This window comes from Corvus hawaiiensis, chromosome 5 (assembly GCF_020740725.1).
Source record: "Corvus hawaiiensis isolate bCorHaw1 chromosome 5, bCorHaw1.pri.cur, whole genome shotgun sequence".
Lineage (NCBI taxonomy): Eukaryota > Metazoa > Chordata > Aves > Passeriformes > Corvidae > Corvus > Corvus hawaiiensis.
In genome coordinates this window covers 16,116,148-16,139,591 of record NC_063217.1, presented here as the reverse complement: position 1 = coordinate 16,139,591, position 23,444 = coordinate 16,116,148, and the positions used below count along the sequence as shown (strand labels likewise).

General features: G+C 38.8%; 1 protein-coding gene across 13 annotated transcripts in view; it reads left to right on the top strand.

Annotated features, from left to right (window-relative positions):
• Positions 1-23,444, top strand: part of LDB2 (LIM domain binding 2) — a 378,538-nt gene that overhangs the window by 302,259 nt on the left and 52,835 nt on the right. The window lies entirely within an intron of this gene.

Here is a 23,444-nt window from a genome sequence, read left to right as displayed (position 1 = left end):
TTCATCTTTTAATTAACATAATCTGATTCAGTCTTCAGACCACTTCTTTTTTTTCTTCCTGCTCTTGCTGTCTGCAATCAGTTTTTTTATTTTTCCTTCTTGGAAAGTTCTAACTTTGCCTACATGTATGCTACAGTGCGTACCAGAAGGTCTTACTAATTCCAATAACCAAACAATCTCTGAGGTGTCAGCAGCATTTCTTAGTGTTCTGTAACAATTTTGGGAAACAGGATTAAATTTAGTTCAATGATGACAGGAACCCATTCACTGTCATGGATAGATCATATTTAAATTGTAGAAACATTTTACATTGCAAGTTTATATTAATAAATTCCATGGTGAAGGACATAAATTCAAAACCTGTTCTTCAAGTGTGGAAGTGAGAGAAGGAAGCTCTTGCAGAAACTTAACTTTATTCATATGATAGACACTGCACCAAAGGAAAAGGGTCATCACTCCTGAGCTTTAAACAGGCTTTTAAACATCCCACACCCAGATCTTTAAGTCACTTGGAGCTAAGGCTGCAGAACTGACCTAAACGTAATATTCTGGAGGGAACTGGTGATTTGATATTCTTGGCAGTATTTCCAAACCTATGGGCTTTCCTTTGGGAAATGTTTGGTGGCCCCTCATCCCATTGTCTGACTACAGAGGTGACTGTCCTGTGATCCAGGTAAATCAGGAGTCAACCGTATGGCAGCCACACAGCTGTCATACCCACCTCCTGAGTTATGCAGGGTCATGTCAGCAGCCTCCATCACATCAGGAAGGGCAGGAGCTCCCCCAGCATGTTCCAGATGGGACATTGTGGAGTTCCAGAAAGCAGGAGAAGGCAGCGAGGCACAGCTGGCCTCTGGTCTGGGTCTAGGCAGTCTTTCGTTCAGAACATCCTTTCAAATGAGATAGCATACTGCCATATTCACTGTTTGTGGCTGCTTTCAACGTGATGTTTAAAGCTCAGGCAAGCTGCAGTGTTACAGCCTGGTCAGATCTTCCTTTCAGCTGTGGATAGGCGTGTTAATTTAGTTACATGCTCTCAGAAACCTCCTTGTTATCAGTGCTTAGTGGTTGCCTTCTGGGTAAGTACAGTTCCCCCATAAAGATCTAAAAAGCTCCAGGAAAAAATGGGTCCAGTGGCGCAGAACATTTTCCAAAAACTCTTTCCACAGCCACATAATAACTACTGAATTTAGGCTAACAGCTATGTTCACTTACTTTCTAGCAATAGCAAACTCAAAATCCCTGCTAGAGTACAATGCTAATCAGCTACTAATCAAGTCTGTAACCAGCCTGGAAAATGTGCTGTTTGAAGAGCAAAAATTCATGTATTTGTCATTTTTAATTTTTCTGTCTACCACTTATTTTCTTGCTATGCTCCATAGTCAATGAGAAAGAAGCTAGACAGATTTTTCCAGATCTGTGCTTTTCAACTCGTATTGTGAATATGTCAAAATGCTTAGTTTGTTAATAGACATAGGAGGATAGCTATGTTTTAAACAAAGGTTCATATAAGAATGTTTATTTCTTGCTACACATTGTATCGTAAGGCTCTATACCAAATCTACATTATAAATTATACTTTTTCTTACAACTGATTTAGATCACTGCTGGTTAATAGCTGATTTTCAAGTGCTTTAGTTAATTTTTTGCATATAAGTTGTCTTTATTTCGTAGATTGCTGTGAAATAAAGTTTCTTTAATGACAATTTTCATAAGAGGTGATTTACTACAGTCTCATTTTGTCTGACCTTTAAATTAGTTTTATGCAACCACAGTATTAGAACATTCAAACAAATGTGACATAGATTTATCAAGGTTATTATCCCAGTCTACACTGAGGAACTAGACATTCAGAAAATGTGGTAGGCCTGATATTAGTCAAAGTTCAACATTTGATACAGGATCACACATGGGAAATTAATAGTCCAGCTGAACAAGGTGGATGTTAGTAGTGGCACTGCAGAATGGAATAGACCTGAGTAAAAAAGCCATAACAACAGGTTATGTTAAATGGAGAACTGTCACACTAGAAGCAACATATCAGTGGAATTTTTCAAGGATCAATCTAGAGTACTTATGTAACATTTTAATTAATGGTTTTGGAACAAAATGTAGAACTGGAGGAATGGAATTTGGTGGTGGCAAAATATTGTGAGACATCATTAATATAAAGGATGATCAGAATATTATGCAGGAAAAATATTCTGACCTTGAGGACTAAAGTAATAGAAATAAGATTAAATTTAAGAGTACTGATGGCACTTAAGGCCTGCTGGAAAGCATTTCTGCTAGAGACTTATCAGTTGAAAATGACAGAGGAGGCAAAAGACCTGTGTGTAACAATCAGTCATAGAATAACTATGAGTAACCGATGTGATACAGCTGTGAAGAAAGCAATGTGATCCTAGAAAGTATCAAATGAGACATTTCCTGTGAAGATTGGGAAGTGTTAATGTTGTAGCAGCACTGGAGAGCTTGCTTTTTCAAAAACTGTACACCCGCTTTTAAGGAAGATTAAATCCAAGTGATGCAAGTGTTAGGAAGGGTTATAGGGGCAAGTAGAATGATCTGGAAGCAAACAAAATGTACTGCAAACAAAGTAAAAGGTTGTGGCTTGTTTAGTGCAGTAATATATGGGTTGCTGTCCACATGCTCTTCAGCGGGGAAACAGCAGGGTCAGAGAAAAGTGACACTTGAGACTAAAAACAAGTGGACATGAGTGAATATAGGCTGGAAATTAAAAGAATATTTCTAGTGATCAGTGGGGTCTGAATCAGCATCAGTGAAGAGAGAAATGGACCAGTTTTAAGACACAGCTCAGTAAACTCATGGAAAATATTTATATGGTGTGATTTTCACGTGATGTGATTTGCTGAGTCATTTGGGAAGCAGATTTATGAAGTCTTATGTTCTTCATTGCTTAATCACCTGTGTATGCATCATATGTGATGCATACAACTTGCTCAAACTGTGCCAACTTATTTAACCTCAAACTGATATTCAACAGCAAGACAAACTTTCCATGAGAGGTATGGAAAGAGAATTCTTATTCATAACTACATTGCTCAAAAGTACTCAAATGTTCTCATTCGTACCTGCAGCAGTGCTCAAAAGTACTCAGACTTAGAAAATTTATGTATTTATAGGAGGTACTATTGTGCAAAAGCTACATTGCATTCTAAAAAAAAGTATGGAATTATTTTCATTTATGTGAAACCTATATTTCATAATTTTGGCAAAGGAAAGAGAAAATGGGTGCGAACAAAACTTCTGGTCTTCTAAGAGGATATAAAACACCTTTAATACCAGTAAAATTTAGTGATATTATTTACTTGTTTTCTGACACAAGTGCAAACCAAAAAAAATACAAAAAACGTAGTGTCTGTTCTCTCTGTTGCATGCAAACTTCTACAGCTACTTCACTGGAAAACTGTGGTAGTAATTTTTACTGAAGTAAGAGATTGAATTTGGCATAGAATATGAAAGGAACCTTGGAAGTTAAGGTCCGTGCAACATGAATTTCACCAGTAGAAATTCAAATGCACATCATTTCTATCAGGATAATAAATGTGAAGGCTCCGGTTAGCTAAAAATATTGATCCTGAGATGTTTGTCAGTAACAATTGAATGTACAGGAAAGTTTTCCTATTAAAAATATACTTGTAACGGGCTATTCCAACCTTAGGAAATAAAAATAATTTTAAAAATATATGCAAGACAAGAAAGAGGCTCTGATAGAACAAAGGTTACCTAATTTCAACTATGAAGTGTTTCTTCACTTTACTCCTTTACAGTAATAGATTGAGGGTGGGGGAGGGGAAGCAGTATGACAAGAGTTGCTGTTAAAAGAAAGGAGAAGAAAATTCTTAGGGAGTTGAGCATCTTGGGTTTGCCTGGCTCACACTACTGGAGAGCACTTGGCTTGTTTGAAAAATATTCTAGTATTTCAATTACAGAACCCTCTGGGGTCTATTCAGAGCACAGTATCCACTGCTTTGCCATTGCCGACTCTGCAGAAGGTTGTGCATAGGGTTCTGCAAAAAATCAATTCTTCCAGTATAAACATCCTTTTGGTAGAAAGTTGAAACAGAAAAAGAATGCAGTACACTGACACGTTGCTAAGCAGCAAAAAGGACATATGTCAAGAACCATCTATATCTTTTGTATTACTACACTTCCTTTCCTCACACCTTCATCACACAAGCTGTTATGATTCTTATGTACACATAATATGGAGAGAAATTACAGAGAAGCTAGTTTTCCCTCATTTCTTCTCTATTTCCATTTTTTTAAAGATCCAGTGTTAAAGACCTGTGGTGGATCTAATCTGGATGAGACACTACTAGTTTCAGGTCAGTCCAGGGCTTTAGGCATTTTTTGGTGTAGATTATTAATTCATTAGTTGATGGGCATCCTTTTGAAGTCTTTTGGGCCTGGGTTACTTCCAGAAATAAAATGAAATTCATGCCAAAGGGGAGAATATTAACCTTAGAAATAAAACTGGCCTCTCTAGACCATGAGGAGGTCAGCAGTATTCTGCTGGGATAGTTAAGACCTACAAAATGGTGACTGCCAGAAAAAAAGAAGTAATTAAAAAACATTAGCAAGTAGGAATTTTGAGATGGTTTGCACTGACCCCTAATTTATGTTGATAGCCATGTCTTTTATTCACTGAAGTAGGCATAGTTTCTTCCTAGCAAGTTTTCATAGGTAAAGCATCACGGTCTCCCTCTAGCTCTCCCACAAACATTTGTGTGAGTAGTTTCAGTGGCATGTGTTTGTAAAGTGTATTAAAGGCATTTTGATAATTGATTATAATTTTTGCAAGGGTGTATTTTATGGTGGTGACATTCCATGGTTTTAAAAACATTTATTTACTGTGAAACTATTACAGAGTACTTTCAGGACACACTGTCTTCCTGATAACAAGTGTCTTCTGAAATGAGAAAGAGCTTTCCTTAATTTAAAATTTCAGTGTTGAGATTATTTTTTATTATTACAGCTATTTAATAATCTCTTCCAAGTACGTTCATATTTTCAAGGTCAAGAATTTTTAAAAGGACTAATGAGACCCAAATTTCTTTTTGCTTCTATCAGACCAACTGTGATGAGGTAATGGTGTTCTGTAAGTTGGCATTGGAACAACAAATTATACATCAGCCCAGGCTCATGCCATTTTCCCTATTGCCCTGTGACTATATGACTAATAAAATGCCTATTTTTATTGTGTGTGGTCCAGCTTCAGAATAATAATCATCCTTGAAGATTAAATTAATGAAAAATCAATTTAGCAATCAAATATTTCAGCCATAGTGGGTGGCTGAGTTAAGAAGGTATTATAAGCAGAGTATAATTTGTTCAGCTATATAGGCAGTTGTTGGATTTCTTATTCAGCCATCAATTACTGCAAAATGGTTAGCTGAAATTACAATTAAATAATGGTTGCAAACCACATTGTTAGAGCACAGTCACATGAGGAAATGGCTGTAGTTATTTTAGAAGTGACCTTCCCTGTTGTTTGGTACTGCTCTTCCTCTGGAGGTGATGGACCTCACAGAGGGGTTTCTGTCACATGGTGCCTTGCTCAGGCAGCTTCAGCCACCACTAAGCCCTGTTTGGGGCAGGAGCCTTCACAAGGCCACTGTGGTGTCTCCTCCTGGGCTTGTAGCTCCCAGCGAGCTGACAGCAGGCAGCCAAGGTTGGTCATGTCCTGCGCTGTTCCCGCTCTGCCTCCTGGGAGTGTTTGCCTGTGAGCATGGGCTGTGCTCACATGAAGAAGTTGTCCTTAACCCTTTTCAGGATGAGACATTTATAATGGTGTCTTTCATGCCTGTGTGTAAAGAGGGATTGCCTGAGTAATATGTGGTTGCCCAGTACTGCTGTGAGGGCTCCTGGAATGTTGCTGCTATAAGTACTTCAGTAACACTTATTGTCCTACAATTGCACTTCTGTCAAACTGTGTGTAGGTTAGGAAGTAGGCTGTAAGAGCAGTATTTTCAGGGAAAGTATTTTAGGCTTTCTGTTTCAATTCCCCACATGTTCAGTACCTGTCTTTATGACATGAGTGAAAATAATTAATTGCTTCTTGATTAAATAATTGCCACCAGTTTACTGTGTGCCATAGGACATTATGGAGGACATGGGCAAGGCTTTGAAATTTTCTCTCAGGATTTTCAAGGGAAAATGATGATAAATTAAGAATTTGGAGCTCCTCATGAGTTTGTGATTCCATTTCCAGGCTCAACCTCTCAGAGAAAAGCAGTGACTTAATAATCCAAGCCAAGTCATTTCTTTTTATTCATGGTGCAAGGGGTTTTAGTACTTGCCGTCTGTGTCATAGAACATTATGTGCTCGCTTACATATTCAGTGGAAAAGTTGTTCTCTGCAAACTTATCTGTTGCAATATTTCCAGATATCCTGTTTTAAAGCATTTGCTAGTAGGCATATGTATGCAATACATCATGAACAAATGCCAAAAAGAATCCTAAAAAAACTTATTTTGCATCTTGAAAGAGCATGTAAGTTCAGATGTGCTTCAACGCTGCACCATGGATGTGTCTTTTTAGCAGTTTTACATGTAGGCGTTTGCTATTAGGTGTTTGCAATTGTTAAAAGTGACAGCTACATCCCCTTCTTTAGGTGAGCCTTTTAAAAATAAGTGTAATCTACATATGGTTTGCATATTTTAATTTGTAATTTGCATACCTTAATTGACAGTCATTGCAGCAATAAAATGGTATTGTATGTAGTCAGCCTAAGTTGTAAGAGTTACAAGAAAGTTTGTTCAAAGGCTCAGGAAGGGTTGAACTGCCACTGATTGTCCCCAGTGATGCTGGGGACGGGGAGGACTCTGTATTTATGCTTCAAAAGCATAAATGAATAAACACAATTGTTGGTTTCCTGGGTTTAAAATATATCTTTCAACTTTGGAAGGGAATTGTTCCCTGTTGTCAGTGCCTTCCATGGCAGTAACTTCGTGCCAGATCATATAGAAAATTGCTGTTAAAGTGAGCTTACATTTCTAGAACTTTTTTGGGGGAAGAGTATCCTAATTTTACCAGTTAAGTAATATACAAAGTAAATGTCTCTTGTACCCATGCAGAGGAGTCAGGAGGCAAAACTGTGGTGCAGAGTGAACCACATGAACACACTACTTTGTAGGATTGGAAACACAAGATTCATTTCTGCGTATCACCCGTGCGTTTTGCAACAGCAAGCCAGATCAGCATATTCAAAAACATGTACTGGAGGAAACATCAAAATTTTTGCTCAAAAAGGTGTTAGATAGGAAAGGACATAGTAGGGAATAACTACTTTAATGATATTTAGGTTGCTGAATATTGCAACAGTTGACCTATACTGGAACAGTCTTATAACAGGAGCCCCCTGGGATTCTTCTGTTCTGTAGAAGACACACTGGCATCAGTTTATGTATTTTCTAGGCTACTACATTTCAAATAAGATCAGTTTCATATTACTACTGTCAGTGATGCATTCTGAAAAAATAGTGAAAAAGACAAAAAGAAAACCTGTACAATTTTCCATCACAGTGACACCACTGTGGTATCACTAATATGGATCATCCATCTTGCAGTAGTGTTTTCCTGTGGTTAGCAGAGAAGCAGCCAATGACTCTTCCCTTCAGCATATCTAATGTCATCAGCAGTACAGTTTTTATTCAATGTTTCAGCAAGACTTCTGCTTAGAATCACCTTTAATAAAGACAAGTAGTAATTCCTGGTAAATCTAAGAGAATGATTCATAGATGGGCAGGTAGCTGGAAGAATCCCCCATAATTGTCATCTCACTGTGCCCTTTAAGAAACATCCACTGGCAGTCATTCTCTTGGGACTAGTCTGCAAACGTGGCATTTGCCTAGGACATGTCACCCCAATGTACCACAGTCAGTACAGTTAGCATGATGTATGGAAAGGAGATGATTATTCCACGTCAGTTGGCTGGTTACATAAAGGATGTTTTATTTAAAACAGTTGACTATAGAATATATCAAAATATTCTTAATTTCTGGAATCACTGGGGAGACAAAAAAAGACACCCACAACATAGATATTGGAAGTTTTTTCTATGACACTGGAGTGTAAACATAAACATTTCTCTGAAGAAAAAAAAAAAAAAAGAATTTTTCTTGGTTTCTGATTCTATTTGGGTTAAAATTTACTCCTTATAAAGTAAACGCCACTTTTTCTTGACACTGTTAAGAGTGTCATTCCTCAAGTGTGACTTGTAACTGATGCAGTAAACAAAAATGTTATGTTAATACTACCATTTGCTCTTAAATCTTCTCAGAGTTGCATGAAAACCTGTGTTTTGAAATTCAACCATTCCCATCACCTTTCTGATGATTCTGAAGATTTGGGTGCATTTATCACTACTAAGAACATACAGAGCACAAATAACAGCAAACAAGCAGCAAACTCAAATTCTTCAATGGAAATGCTTTGGGTGACCTTGTGAGTGACTTCCGTGTGAGTACCCCTTTGAAGGACATTGAATGGAGCAGACAGCTTACAACATGGGAGTAAAATGTGAATGGGATGACATACAAGTGATGAGACTCAAGGGGAAAAAAGCAGGTGGAAATAGAAGAGGAGGAGCAAAAGTTCAGCTTCCTTAGGCAGCATCCCCACGCAGAGCAAAGGCTTCCTGTGAAGTTGCTCTTTGGGGGTGTAGCCTGCCATCTGCCTTGGAAGTGGTGGATTTTTAGGAGACATTAAAGGTGACAAAAGTCACTCAGAGCCACTGCTTGTGACTATGCTGCACACCACCTCATGGGAATAGCTCTGGGAAATCAGACTCATGCTGCTTTGCCAACAAAATGTGTGTGTGGTTAGAAGCTCCTGTTCCACCCCAGCAGAATGCTGCGTGAGTGTGTAGGCATAGATGATTATCCTGGAGAAATTCAGAATTACTTTGCTAAGTGTGTATGGCTCCTGAAGTGGACACAAAGCACATGCTGTAAGAGAGGGGTGGTATTTTCTTCTTTCAGAAGTATGGGGCCCTATACCTGTACCAGTGTCAGGGCAGTGACAGGTGAGACTCGGCTGTATGGCGTGGCGAAACCAAACCACCCCATGAATCTTGTCTGCAGCTATGTGACATGCGTTGTGGCACACTGTGCAGTCAGTGCAGGCACTTGCTGGGTACAAAGCCTGGGAAGGAGAGGTTTTAATATCACATTGGTTGCTGTGAATTGTTTTCTGTGTTATCTTGCATACATTCAAATATTTAATGACCTATTGCTAAGTTCAAAGCCATAGCTCAGTCCAACAAAGTAATTTCAGTCTTTTGTAATGGCAAGCAAAACAGCCATCCCTTTTTAAGGACCATTTGCCGCTGTGGTTCTTGCAAAAGCAAGAAACAACCAGAATTTCAAACTCAACAGCCTGAAAGAATAAACTCCCTCACATGATTTTTAGCACTTCCTAACTCTAACCAGATGTGAGGTATGTAAGAACAGCCTTTTATTTTATATTTGTAGTTGTGCTGATTCTAGGAACAGGAGGATAGAAGTGATATGGTTAAAGTACTGTATGAAATACAAGAGCACTTATCCAAAAAAATTTTAAATGTCATGTTCAGTCCAAGGCTTGTGCAGAGGTCTGGGAACAACTCCTATTTATCTAAATTGTTTTATGCATCACTGTGGGCAATTTTTCCTCCATTTCTATTTTTCGTAGCAAAATGACAGTTTTGAATTAATCCTCAATTTTGCTGAAAAAAAATATGTAAGCTTCATTTTATATTAGAAAGCAGTTGCAGAGTAGAGCCCATGTTTTCCAGTTGTGTTCAGCATGCTTTTTTGGCATAATCCAGAAGCATGTGGAGCAGAAACAGTGCAGCTACCTGGTCTGCTTGAGCGTACAGCACTCCTCCTCTGCCCTCACCTCTTAGGTGACTAACTTCACATAAATGAAAATTATTTTTTTTAATTCTCCTCATCATTATGCAAACAAAATTCCTGCTGTTAAAGTGGAGATGCATGAGGGGCCAGTATTTGTGAATAATGTCTGAAGTAAGATCAGTATTAACAGGGGGAGAAATATTTGCAAATATTAATGTATTAGTGTATTAATGCAGTGAAGGAAGTTGACTTTAGGCAAAGATGTTTTTCTATGGTTATGGTGAAAAAAACAACTTTGTAGGAGTGTTACTTTCTCTTACTCTTCTGTGTAACGGAACAACAGAACAATTTTGTGCTTGTGTTTTCTGCATTTTATTCCAGCACCTTTTTTATTTGTTGCATAATGAAAGTATGAATTGGTACCTACCAAGCTTACTCTTACATGGTGTTAGGCTTTGTAAACAAGTAAGTCAGCTTGCTATTCACTGCAGTAGCTGGCACACGAATTTGTTTCCAGATCCTGAGTTGAGTTTGCAATGCTGATGTTAAAAAAATGTATGTTCTTAGTTGTGAGATATGTACAAATTATTTGAAAGTCAGGGGGATATTTCAAATACATATGTATACAGCAATATATTTGCATGTTCACACTGCAAGATGGAGTATTTTATTTTTATGCAGAGTCCTGTATAACATAATGAGTTCGAAGTATACCAAATTAAATTAGTTTTTCCATTTTAGATGATTTCTTTAAGTTTTTTAATTGGTAGATTTTGAAAAAAAATATTTAATTTTTCAAAGAAGTATTTTGAATTGCATGGTCATATACATATTAAGATATCAGAGCATTGAGTTACCTATCTGGGGTCATTCTCTTCAATGTCAACAGGGATTCTTTTTGGGAGACTTGCACTGTAACCCTATCAAGCACTGCTGGTAGATAAAAGTTATTGCTGGATCTTTAGAAAAGAGCTTCCCACCTTGAATTTCTTTCTTGAAGTTCTGTAGGAAAATATGTTCCAAGAGAAAAATTTTATATGCTTTCAGCCTAAGATAATAAAGTCTGTATGTATTTTTCTGTATTTAAATAAGAGGTTTTAGGGTGGCTTCTGGAGCATGGGGTTCCCTGCACTATCACTATAGTTGGATGTCAACAGCTGTTGATAGCTTGTCTAATTGTATGCAACAAACACTTCTGTAGCTTTCTATGTGTTTATTTTTGGAAGTAGGTGTGATGGACCAGGGCAAGGATTGTGCCACACTTGTCCTTTTTTTTTCCATTTTTTTTCTTAAGTTTCTAGTTTGTCTGTTGTTAAGCAATGGTGTTGGTCCGGGTGGGAATTTGGGTTGATCATGTGTGGTGGTGGTGGTGATGTTCTATGATCAGGGAGTCCCTGAAATTGTCCAAACAGTGGCAGTTCAAGAGTGTCATGGGAACTCTATCGTACCTATGGTAGTTCCAGAAATCACAGTGAGTCATTGTAGAAAAACTATTCCAAGAAGATAATGTAATGACTCTCTGGGAAATGTGAAAAAATGTATCATACAACTAAAAGGACAGAAAACATAGGAAGTGGTTGTTTCAACTTCAGCACAGACTTGTTGTAGTACTTATTACTGACGTTACCTTTTTAGAGTTAAGAGCATTCTGCATTACTTGCATTAAATTTTATTAAAAACTATGTATAATGTGTGTTCTGACTGAAGCTTATAAACCTGCTACATTGCTTGCCCTTTTCTGAAAGTGCTTCTTTATTATTTCGTGTTATTTTGTCAGACATCTGATTTGTATAACTGAACACAGGGCACTTCATTTTGAGGGTAATAAACAAGGCAGACTTTTAAAACCAACAAAACATTTTTAAATGGTAGACTATTTTTCTAATTATTTTGTCCAGTGTGTTCAATACCATTTTTACTTTCTCTGCAGTTAGCTTCCATGAGCTTGAAAGAGAGTGGGAAAGCAAGCTTTGCTGCAGAAAAAAAGAAATCAAAGCCAACCACCAACAGCTTTTTGAAAAAGAGTGTTCTGGTTGTTATAAAACATGTATATAACTGACAACTGATATTATCCACTGGTGAGATATTGTTCATACATCTACAGCATAAAATTACCAGAAAAATCATGCTGGTTATCAATCCACATGTGCTTAATGCAGTTTGAGGATTTTGAGAATGCCATGTATATCTTTTATGGTGTCACCGTAACCCCTCACCTCCCACCAGTTCTCCAGACACACTCCCCACTATGTTATCGCCTCTTTGATGCACATATCAACCCATTTCACCTCTGATACTTTTCACCTGAATGTGGACCATGCTGTGATGCTTGACTGACAGTGGTTGAGCACAAAGTCCTGTGTTCAGGGAAAGGACTATCTTTCTCTTTCACATGGCCAGTCTATGGGTTGCAGTCTTGCCAGGAAAAGCATTCTTAGTGTTGAGGAGGTCAGCTGTGCCTGTGTGACAAATGCCTATATGAGCCCGTTTTGCACACACACACACACAAGCTGACCAGATGCTGTGTGGCCATTTTCATCATCTCAGAGCCCAAAGCAGTATATTGTCTCTTCACAGGAATTCCGTCCTCAGACATTATACCAAGATATGCAAACATGTAGTTTTTGGGTTATTCAGAGTGTTAGCAGAGCAAGTTGGTGTCTGCCTACAATATGCTGTATAGAAACATTCATGGCTATGTTTACACTGTACTAACCACGATGAAGGAGTAGCTTCCACTACTTAAACTGGCTGGCATAAGTACTGCTATTGCTATCTTTCAGTAGAAGGGAGCTTGTAGAGAGCTGCAGAAAGCATCCAAGAAGAAAGGTAAATTCTGTCTGAGCTAAACCCTCTGAGGTCCCAGCAGCCTGTGCTTGTCCTCAGACTTCACATCATGAATGGTGTCCTGAGGCTTCCCATCGGGCATGGTGGTGATGACATGAGGTGCTGTTCTGGTAGATAGAAACAGGACTGAAACCAAAAATAGAATTTATCAGAGTTTCAGCTAATTAAAGGTGTGTGATGTTGCTGATTTTGCCTGGATGAAAATCAGGAACTTTAGAAGTGGAAAAGCCCTGCACTACAAATGCTACTCTGTCTCAGTCACTCACAGCTTCTCTTCCAGCATTTCTAAGGGTAAAAGGGACCTATGCATTTTTGAGATCAGTACTTTCTCATTTGTTTATTCTTCCCTTATACAGGCTGCATGTGTTAAATAGTATTTCTAGAATATGTATAAGACTTTTTTTTCTGCCTCAGCTTCCCATCTCAACATGGCTCAGAGGAGAGACTGGAGATGAGAAACTGGTAGAATTATATTTGTAGACATCTGTCTCCAGAACAACTTCACTCCAGAAAATACAGCACAACAGATCTTCCTATGTGCTTTTGTAGCAATAATTGGAATATTTATACAATTTTGGGGGAGGAAGGGGAAAGGGAAGGCAGATTACCAGCATAATGGCGAAGTTCTTAGCAAGTGGTAGTTGGTGTGGTTCCAGTGATTTGCCTAATTTTCATGGAACTGTTTGATTTAGACCAATAAGTGATTAATCAAGTGGATGGCTGTGAAATATATGGGTTGGTCACTTAACCCACGACCAGCATGAACACACCACAGAAAGGCAAACACCTGTTTTCTGCAGCAGCCAAGCTTTGGTTCTGAGGTCTTTGTCTACATTCTGACTCAGACCAGCTTGAGTACCTGCTTAAAAGAATTGTGGCAGTCTGTGAGGGTATAGCAAATATCACTTTATCTTAACATCATTTTGCTTATGTTTTTACATAATTCTTTTTTTTTCATGCCTTGTTTAGCATTCTACTAGGTCAGATGAAGTCAGGGGTCAGGGGTGTGCTTGATTTAATGCAACTGGATGGTTTCCCTGGTTTTTGTCCCTTCCTTTTGGTGTCCTGTCATTTGAATTTTATGTTTTTGCCTTTATTTCTTGAGACAACTTTTCTGGGTATCATTTTCTCTGCTGTGTTGGTCCTTTATGCTGGTACAGATTGCATTTGTTCATCTAAAATGCCTGTCCTGCACCATTTCCATCATTTTTACGGTCTTACATTTTGTCATTTTCCGCTTGGGTTTGGTTGTGGTTTGTTATGTTTTGACAGTGGTTTGTCATACAGCTGTGAATAACCTCTCTGGTTTGCTTTTAAAACTTTCTTCTTTGCAGTTGTTGAACAAAGTTAACTGAACTACTCTTTCTTCAAACAGAATGATTAGCAAAGACAGAAGTGTGAGTGGCTGTATACTGCAAGCAGGCAAACAATTTGTTCTGGCTTTATTTGCATTCAGAGTGTAGAATTTTTATGCAAACACAAATACTCTCTTTGATAAATATTCATCATGGGAGTGATGGTTTTGATTTATAAGACATGGAAGTTTTAGAGTTAAAACTGGAGCTTCCTCATCTAAGGTATGTCTTTTTGTCTGTGGAACAAGAACATGGGTAATCCACCTAAACATTTCTCCCCTCCAGCCTAAAAAGTCAGCTTATACCATATGCTTCCTGATAAACCTGCCTGCCATGACAAATTCTGAGTTTTTCAATGTCTGGCCTGCTCTGTACTATTAGAAATCTAATTCAGTTGTTTAAAAAATAAATTGTATGGGCTCTGAGTTTTCATTTTAGGATCAAGTAGCAGGCTACTTAGTGTTGTCAGTGGATACGGAGAAAAAAATTAAAGCTTGAACCTGGTACGGAAATGTGCAGGGCTTTGTGCTTCAGGTTCAGACACTGGTTATGAGACCTGCAGGAAAGGAGCTGAGAGTTGAAGTTGACTGAGAGCCAGCTATGTGCCACTGCAGCAGAGAAATCAACAGCCTCCTGGGCTGCATGAGGGAGAGTTTGAGGCAGGTGATCTTTCCCTCAGCACTGGTGAGACACATCTGGTGTAGGACAGTCAGTTTGGACTCACCACTTAAAAGCAAGACATGGATATATTGGAGTGAGTCCCGAAAAGAGACATGAATATGTTAAGGAGGATTTGCTCTGTGAGGAGAGGCTGAGAGAGTTGAGACTCTGCAGCTTGGAGAAGCCTATAATGTGAGTAAATATATGATGGGGACAGAGTAAAGAAGATAGAGTCAGACTTCTCAGTATTGCCCAGTGTAATGCAAGAGGCAGTGAGCACAAAGTGAAACACAGAAAATTTCATTTAAACACAAGAAAAACTGTTTTCCTTCAAAGGTGGTCAAACACTTGCACAGGTTACCCAGAGAGGCTGTGGAGGCTCCATCTTTGGAGGTACTCGAAACCCAGTTGGACATAGCCCTAGCCACGCCACTGCAGGTGCACCTTCTCTGAGGGAGGGTGGGATGATGACCAGAGGTGCTCTCCAAGTCCAGGTGCTATCCTGTGGAAGGGATCTTGGACTCTGCTGCTTGCTCTCTACATTCCCTGGTCCAGACTCTCTTAGCCTGAGGCCGAAATACTCGAGATCTGATGAATGAATTTTGTACTGAGCAGTTCTTTAAAGACTGGTGGTCAGCTGCCAGTGTAAAAAGAAAATGGTTGGGAGGAGATTTTATTGTAGACTGGCTGAACCTTAATTAAAAATTACGCTGATGCAGTTTAGCTTTGTGCTGAGACATATAGAAGGGTTTATAGTTCTGTTCTGAATGTTTTTACCAAAATGAATTATAGCGAAATATTGTCTCTCTTCAGAGGGATGAAGGGTTTAGGACTGAGTTGCAGATTATGTGTCTGTTGAGAATAAGGGTCATAAGGTGTGGCGAGTAAAGCTGAGGTCTCATTGTCATAGTTTCTGTTACTTGCTCTTGACTCAAGTGTGTTTTAGAGGATTGAAGTGCTGGTTACACTCTTTCGAAAAAAGGAAATACACTGTCAAGTGAATCAAATTATACACACAAATCCTCACAAGGGTAAAATGCTGTTAGAAAATACTGGAGAAAAGGCACGGTCAGACCTACCACAATGATTGAGTTATACAGGCTAGAAGGAATTGGAGAGAAAAAACCTACACATTTGCAACTTTATAAGCTTTAATATTTTGGGTTATAGCCTTTAACTGTAGGCAATGTTGTTGATATAAAGTAAATAAGATACTGCATATAGTGTGAAAGTGTCATGGAGCTAAACAAAACCATTGGTTCTGGTTGTGGGAAGGATTCAAGTCACTGAATAACAGTACTGAATCCATGTTACACATTCTACTTTGTAATTTTGTCAAAAATTGAGAACAAAGGCAAATTGGTTAGAAACATTAGATTTCCACAATATCCAAAAGGTGCTAAGTAGATCATTAAAAATAAAACCATAATTTTAAGTACATGGGAAGAATATGTTAATTAAGAATATGCTAATTTTACTCCTTAAAAGGTGTGATTTTGCCATATGGAAGTACTACTTCCCCTCTCTTCCAAAATTCATGGTGTTTAAAAGTTATAATATGGGTAGATTATATGTATGTTTTCTGAATGTGCGAATACAATGTAATATATTACTGTTATAATACTATTAAAAGTATACTAGTGTTCTCTAATATAGTATTATCATTATTGCTATTGTATAGATTTTATATCATACCTCTACTCTTACTTAATATGTAGTTTGTATAAATAACTAGAAATTTCTATAAGCAGAAATAATCACATATTCTAATTTTTATTCTAAAAGTAACCTACATGATAGAAGCCCAATCTTACACACTAGATAGGGATTTAAAAAGGACAGGTCTGTGTGTGCCAGCTTCTGCCTTGGATACATGTGGGTGGTTTAATCAACATGGCCCACATGTCTCTGTCAGACAGAATTTGGACTTATTAGACCGTCTTTTCACTGCCTTCCATGCCACACTATCAAATCTGATAGCAGCTTTTCCTAGGAATTGACAGATTTGTGTTGTTTGGGTTTGAATCCACTCAGCAGATAAGGTCTTACAGAGGTGGAGGAGCAGTCCCATGAGCGTCCTGCCTTGAAGCTCTTCCAGAGAGCAGGTCACAGTACTGAAAACTGGAGCTTTGCTGTTGTCCAGCTTCAGAGAGGGATTCCTCCCTCCACATGGCAGCCAGATGGACCATGTCTGGAAGAACAGGCTGATGTGCTCTTTCACTGGGACAATTTTGGGCAAATAGAAATGTAGTCAGAATAGCAGCAATGTGTTGTGCAACTCCACAAAGTTTTGCTCTGTGTGTACTGATTTGTTCACTTCAGTTACAGGAACATATGTAAATGAACATGCCAAGCTCTGGCCCATGCAGCTGTTAGTTAGCCATGCCCAGAGATGTCAATTAACAATTAACAGAAAGCTCATGCTCTCTTTTGCAGTGCCCAGGAAGGTTCATTTGCAATCAATGGGCTGCTGTCTCCTGGCTTCCCTAGTCCCTGCATCTGGCTGAGGAGAGTTAGTTACATCTCCATTTAATTACTGAGATCCAACTGTGATAATCTTTCAAGCAAGAGACTCTCATAGTCTGCCTAGAGGTTTATGGGACAGCTCAACATTTTGTATTGGGAGCCAAAAAAATCCACAGCTCCAACCAGCAGTGTTCCTCGAGCCCATCTATATCATGTTGATGAGATAATCAGCTGCAGGCTGCACCAGAGCTTCCAGAATTCCTTTGAGCTATAGGCAGAGAGTGTTTTTTTTCATTCTGTTGCTGATTCTGTGTAACTGTTAAAGGCTTTTTATCTTTTATATTTTTTGGGGTTTATTCATTTCTGTTTTATTACTTATTTTATAACCTAGCTTTAATTAAAGACAGAGGACTTGACAGGATTCAAGCTGCAAAAAAAAAACCAGCCTGAAAGCAATAAAACCAATATTTTTATTTCACTGGTTAACACTTCCGTTGTTTCTCTTCTACACCAACTTGGCAGTTATTTTACATGGTGTATATGCTAAATCCAAATGTCTGATTCTGAGAGCTTCTACTGTAAAGGTAACACATGAGCAGTTCAGTGAGCAAGGAGGGGTTTGCTATCAAGCCCTGCTTCTGCAAAGAGGCTGTGACCCTTCATTCTGTAGAGGGGGCTCTGAGATTTTGACAGCCTATCTTTGGCACACAAAGGGAGGAAATGTTCTTCAACTATTCCTAGCCCACAAATAATACCAGTTTCCTGCAGACTACAAAAACATGTTTACTTTCTGTTTAACTCAAGTCTTCCTCAGGGAAAAAAACCCCAACCATCCAACTGTACCATCGCCACCACACCGTGTGGTGATACCAAAATTATATTGTAAATTATTTTTTTAGCTGGCTTTCTACCCACAGCTCATCTGAGGCTTGGAAAAACCCTAAACTTCACAAGTTATGGACAATCCCATCTGGAGATCATTGGACTTTTTGGCTCAGTTTGGGATGGAAAAACAATTCTAGAATTATACATATTCCTGACAGAATGAAGTGTTTTATGCTCAGGCAAACATATTTGAAAGGGAAAATAAACTAAAAGATCAGGGTGAGAGAGGGACACCCTAATCATCATTGGTGCATGCCCAGGCCAAAAAGCAGGAGTGTGTCCTCAGTGCTTCCCTCCTTGAGAAGCAGGCCTTGGGCCATTTAATATGTCATATGGTTTCATTCTATTCCTTAGAATTCCCCAGCTGTGATACTTGAGGAATTATATATAACGTAACTGTTACTGACCTATAAAGCTTTTTGCCTATGTTCATAGATTGAATTAATTGATTTCTGGACCACTCATATTTGGGGGGTGTCACAAATCTATCTTACTTAATTCTGAAATTGTTTTTTGGTCTCTGATCCATGGAAAAGTTACATGGAATCACATGCAGCCAAGCTGTCATGCTACAAAATAAGCTAAAGTTATGTCATGCCAGTGCATGACAGCATTCTTTTTTGTGCAAAATACTCATTTCAGATATGCCTTTCTTACAGACATTTTCATATAAATAACTATTTCCTGTTGCTAAATCCAGCTGATCTTTGTTACTTTGCTTTGCTATCTGGGCAACTGCTAGCAAAATTCAGCAAAGATTAAGTGGCAGTGCCCACTTCTCGTAAGAAATCCCCCCTCAGCTAGGGAGGAATGCTGCCCAGGAAAAAATGATAATTTAAAGCAGCATTCCAGTGATCTGGAATGAATGCCTGAATGCTGAGGTGCAGGTGATTTTTCCTTCTAGTATATACAGTATCTTGCAATGTGGGGTGTCACATTTCACACTATTAAATGGTCTTTTCTGGGTAATGGGACAGTAAAAGCCTGTTGTTATTTGTATAGATGAAGGTATTTTTTCCATGTTAGAAGTGTTGCAAGTTTGTTTCTTAAATGTTTAAAAATCTGTATGCTTTGGAGTAGGGTTGCTCACCTTTGTGGTAGGGGTATCCCTCTTGTCCTCTTCGTGCAAATCTGACTGAATTTAGCAGATTTCTAAATATTTTGGGGAAAAGAAAGGTACCCATTCTCAGGTATTCAGTGCAGGCTTTACTAGGGTTTGACAGCTGAAATTTCCAAGATCTGCCTTCCCAGGTACATAGTAGGAGCTCAGTGGGGTATCCACATGCCAACTACATAGAGTAACTAGATATTTTGCAGCTCAGGGCTATGTGGAACCATGGTCATTTTCATTACAAAACCCACAGGGAAGGCTCAGCCAGTGGTGCATGCAAGAGCAGGAAACCTTCCCTTCTACACTGCTGGCAGATGCACCTGGGATCTGGGTGGCCTTATGAAGGAAGGCACTTAACCTGAATGTAGAGGAAAGAAAAGGAAAGAGGAGGGGGAAAAAAAAAGGAGGCTAAAAATCAGGACCAGATGACATTGATATGATAGAGGAGAGAGAAATAGGAACTGCCAGATGAAAGGAGAAGATGGAGTAAGGGAGTGTTAGAAGTCAATGAGAAAAATATAGGGAATGGGGATATGTTTGGCTGGGCGAGGCCAAACCTCTTTCCTTTTTCAAGAGTAAAGAGGTCCTCTTGGCTGATCTCTGGCTGATGAGAAGCTGAAGGAAGGAAGGAAATATGAGATTAATTTGGAGAAAGAATCTGCTGTTATGAGGAGACAAAGTGGGTGTGCAGAGAGGGAATTTGAGGGGTGGCAGGGGGGAACACACAAAATCAAGATCTAGAAGGAAAGCTTAGGCTGCTAAGGCAGGGAGCCTGGGACAAGAAGCTGTGGAAGCCTGGCTGGGCAGGAAGGACACTGAAAAAGTGTATGTGAAGTTGGCATTTTGGGCAGTGTGGAGGAGAACAAAGAGACAGACTAAATAACTGGGCCTTCCTAAGTAAGAAGAATGAAGAAATCATGTAGAATTAGGATAGGTTAATGAGTTTCCTGCAGCGAAAGAAAAAGGGGCAGCATTTGAGGAGGGAGAGAAGACAGGGAGATACTGGAAGTTGAACAGTGAGCTTGGAAGATAAGCAACCAACCATAAGCTGAGGAAACAGACAATAGGACCAGAGGGGTGGGTGAACAAAAAGGTTGGAGAAAGAATAAAGTCCTGACATTAGGAAAGGAAATTACAAGAACTTCTCCATACTCAGCTGTGTGCTGGGTCTATGTGATGCTTGTTTAGGGAGGTGTGGTATGGTAGGGAGGAGCACAGACACACATTCTCGAACATGTATTCTGTGAACTAAAACCCACAGAATACACTCTAAAATATAAAGGAATTCCAATTGCAGTAGCACATAAAACTTCATTCAGCCCCACTGGTGGGATTGGATGTGCTGTTTAGACTATACTTTCCATTATTGCTGTGACTGCCACTGGGGAATTGCAAATACAAGGCCAACCTGGCATGCAGCTTGCTCTGTGCTCTACAAGGGGTGATTTCACTTCACTGGCACAAGAATGGCTGGACCACATCCTGAAGTGGCCACAAGTATACCATTGTCCCATATCCAATCCTGCCTTTACATTTTTCAGGGTGCTCCTAGAAAGTATCCTTCTGCTATCTCAAACAGAAGCTACATGGTGTTGCTGAAATCTTGTTGACATGTAGAGACAGAGACAGAGTGGAGTGTGTACATCCACACATGAGCGTGTCCATCTACCTGCAGTAAGGGAAAGAAAAGCACCTTTGCCATGTTCCCATTCTTTTGCCTAGGAAAGGATTGTATGTATGCATGCAGCAGAGCAGGGAGTACACACACATATGTGCTTGCATACTCATCTACACAATAATGTCTTGGAAGAGAAAAATTCAAGGAAAAGTCCTTTGCACTAAAAAAATGCTTGAAGTTTGGCATGATCTCTAGGCCTCGTAAGAGCTATTCCACAGCCCTTTGTTGTTCTTGGAAATGCCATCTCCTGCACAAAAAACCTTGTTACTGCTGTAGAGTTGCATGTTTATCCTAGAAATTAAATTATCTTTTTAAGCCATTGAGTGCTTCAGGAAGAGAACCAAAACCTTGAACATGTTTCAGTCTTTTGTGGCAAAGCAACATAGTGAGCTGAGGGCAGATCTGCTCATTAACACAAGTTTCCATTACTGCTTCTTCTGGAGCTGAATATGTAGCTATAAACATTTATGCTGGATATTTGCATCAGTTATTTTCAGTTTTACAGACTGACAGGGTCTGCACGTGCATCTGTCATGGAAAATCAGGTTCCACAGACCATATCCTTGTGTGCACCTCTATTCCTCTTCATCCTTTTGGTCTCCCACTTTGTTCTTCACAGTAGCATATCCCTGTGGCAAACATAGATAACGCTTCCTAGGAATTAATTTTTATTAAAATGCTTACTAGTAATGAGAATAAATTATTTAATGTACTTCTAGCCTTCTTTAATGTGTTGTTGCTGTAAATACAGGGCAAAAAGCAATGCCACGTGACCATGCTACTTTGGGACCAGTCTATAAACTGCAGTTAAATAGTTTCAAGATATTTATGCAGTGCGTAAGTCACATGAATAGAGGTTTATCACAATCAGTAGGAATGCTGGATTTTCATATTGCCCATTTGCTGCTTAAGATGATTAGCAGGAAATTTAATTTGCACTAATTAGCCTTAGGGGAGCAAGAAATTAACTTGATGGGTAAATTTCACTTTTTGGTATATACCACACCAACATGAAGAAATTTGAGTTAAACCATGAGTTAAATCCTGTGCTAATACACTGGACTTCAGTTTTTCTAAATTAAATTAAAAGACTGTAGAAAATTATTATATGCATGGTTAGTGGGTGGGGTTTTTTAGGATCTAGAGTCGTATAACAGTCTTTCAGTGTATTCACTTGATTGTCAACCACTTCCAGAGAGTGTGGTATATTTTTGTACATTAAACTACATTGATATCTGATATTACAGCAAAAGCTTTAACAAGTCCTAATTTTCTATATTTGCATATTTTCATTATACAATATGCATTATGACTGCCTGTACAATATTCCACATTGCAATGCACAGAACAAAAACAGTATTCACAGAACTATTCTGAAAATGCCTTATTTTTTAATTTGCAGCACCCATTTGCAAATGCGTTTTTAGGTTCAGGAGCCTTTGTTCATATTCTGGCAAAATTTCTATGAAAATAGTTTTTTTAGAAAACACTCTCAAAATTATACAGCAAATGAGGGAGGAATGAGTCACCACACAGTCCTAATAGACAAATTAGAATTAAGAACTAATAAACTCTAATCTTGCCTGTGGATGGTGACTTTCCTATCTCATTCTACCAAGAGAACATTTAGATTGCTTGGTTTTTCCTTGTAAAATGGAGGCAATTTTTATGTATCCACCACTCAAAATTACTGTGGATTGATTAATGCTTGCAAAGCAATGAGTCATTTGGTATGGAAGTATCCATCTATTATAAAAAGTGTTCTCTTATACCAATTTGTGGTTACATTCAAATTTATCTGTAAAGAAGGAGATGGAAAGCATGAGTTGCATGTGAGATAATTGCCTTTGATGTCAGTGCTGCTACTAGTTTGTGCTTCTGAAGCACATTCAGAAGCTCACTCTCACTACTACATTTTTGGAATTAGACCTTGTAAAAATTACCTGACTCTACTACTGAAGTGAGAGATGTGACTTCAGTGAGAATTTTGCCTAAGTGTTGCTGAATTGGATACCTTCCGTCCACAGTTTGGGGTTTAAGTGGTGCATGTAAGGGAGTGCAGGTGTCTGCTCAGACTTTCTAGCCTATGACATAAATTCTGGTCTAAAGAGAGATCCCGGATAGACCTGTGGGTAGTCATATATTGTATAGCATTCTAGTTTTCCATTCTCAGGTCCTCCTTCAATCCCCAGTACTCTGATTTCTCAGTAGTAGCCCTCCTGTTGAATCAAGCGTGCATGTGTGTGTGTGTGTGTGTGTGCATGTATGGGTGGGTACATATAAATATATGTGTCCCTGCACACAAACAAACATATGTGTACACAACCTCCTTATAAAAAAGTGCTTTGCTTTTTGGTGTGTAGAAGTATATTTCTGTCAATATTCACCACTTGGATTTATACACTTACGGGTAATATTCAGCTTGCAGTAGTAATTGACATCATGTGGGTTTTCATGTAATAATTACTTTGGAACAAAAAACCTTGCAGATGGTTTCAAGAGTGACTTTAACTTGCCATCAATGTAAAAAGATTAAATATGATGAGCCCACTCCCTCTGAATGGAGTCAGCCATTTTCA